Genomic DNA, 1,849 nt, shown 5'->3' with positions numbered 1-1,849 from the left:
AATAATATAATATGTATGATATATACATAACATATAAGTATATAACACTGCAGTTGTATTTGCATTTTTTATTGAATAATTCACGAACGGATTGGCAAACACATGTACCTGCGATACATACCTATATATCGTATACACACACAGGTCGGTTTAGTTGATATAATAATATAATATACGAAATATATATTAATGAAAAATATAAAATTATAACATGTATAATATGCATTAAAGCGTCAGCACTGCGGTGACCTTTATATTATTTTATATGCCCGTAAGTCAAAACAACTTGGTAACGTAAGTTGTGTATAGTAGGTATAGGTTAGGTATATGCATACACGAATCACACGCATTATTCACGTACTATATGTGCAGTAGTATATGGCAGTGGCGGCGCGAGAGGATTTTTGTGAGACAATTGTCTCACAGCTAAAAGGGGTGGTGGGTGGGTACTGGGTAGGTACCTATAGTGGATAGTCAGTTCTGAAAAATATTGAGTGACACAACGTATCAAATAAATAAATAAATAAACTATTTATAAGTTTTTAATTGAAAGGGTGCTCGCCAGCTTATGGTAATCGGTAAAAAATACCAAGGAAAAAAAGAACAATTTTTAAAAATATATTAATTGATTATCATAAAAAAAAAAGTTATTGATATCAAATTATTATCATTTAACAAAATTAAATATTTATGATATTGTGTCGTGCGTGCTACAGCAGTTAAGAAATTTTCAAATTATAATATAAATATTAGAAATAAGGTATAATTAAATATTTGAGTAAATAAATAATTGATTTTGTTTGTATGATTTTTTGGCATAAATCTGGTTTAGCAACCTATTGATTTTTCAAATTTTTTTTTCCAACATGGGTATTTTAGGGTTCTTTATAAGAATGTAAAAAAAAAAAAGCCCGGAGAAACTTCGTTTTGACGTTATTGATAAGAAACTTCAATAACTATATATTTTCGTTACGCGTATTTTAAAAAAAAAAATACTTAGAAATTAGAACTGAATATTATTAATTTTTTTTTCATAATGTGTGGTTTTGACGGTGATTTCGAAATTTTTTGAATTTTTTGCGGAAACTATTATTTTGGAAGTTTAAGCCATCCAAATGTTTGCTATTTTACGTTTATACGCATGTGAGAAACAATACTTTAATGCTGCGCGGAGGAACTCGTGTTTGGTGTTTTTTTGATTTTATTGACCGAGCGCAGCGCACTGAGCGAGTGGCAACGCTAGCAGATTATGTGCTTTTTAACAACTTTGTTTAATTCCGAGGTCTGCCCAAGGTAGTTTTACATACGATTATCAAATCGGGGGATATTTTCGATTTGATATTGTCCGAGTGATATCCAATGCTAAGTATATTTTTTTTTTAAAAATACGCGTTAAATATACGAAAAAATTTAGTTTTTGAAGTTTTTTATGAATAACTTCAAAACGAAGTTTATCCGGGCTTTTTTTTTATATTCTTACAAAGCACCCTAAAACGAACATTTTGGAAAAAAAAATTTTAAAAATAGAATCGTTTCGATTTTTTTATATTTTTAAGTAAACATATAAAATTATATGCCCGTATGGGTGCATCGCCTCCACGTGTTACTTTTCATGTAATGTCAGGTGAGGACTATTGATACTTTCTTAACATAATTAAAAATTTTTAAAATTGTAAATTGTTCTTTTTTCCTTGGTCTTTTTTTCCGGGATTCCAAGCTTATTGTACATTCAATGATTTATTAATAAAGCAGTATTTATATAATTAATAAGTTATTTTTATTTTGGTACCCGCAAGTTGAATTTTTAGAAAGGTAAATTTGATATAGAATTATTTTAGGGGGGTGTGGG

The sequence above is a fragment of the Acyrthosiphon pisum genome, chromosome A1 (genome assembly GCF_005508785.2).
Source record: "Acyrthosiphon pisum isolate AL4f chromosome A1, pea_aphid_22Mar2018_4r6ur, whole genome shotgun sequence".
In the NCBI taxonomy this organism is placed as follows: domain Eukaryota; kingdom Metazoa; phylum Arthropoda; class Insecta; order Hemiptera; family Aphididae; genus Acyrthosiphon; species Acyrthosiphon pisum.
This window is presented reverse-complemented; position numbering follows the sequence as displayed.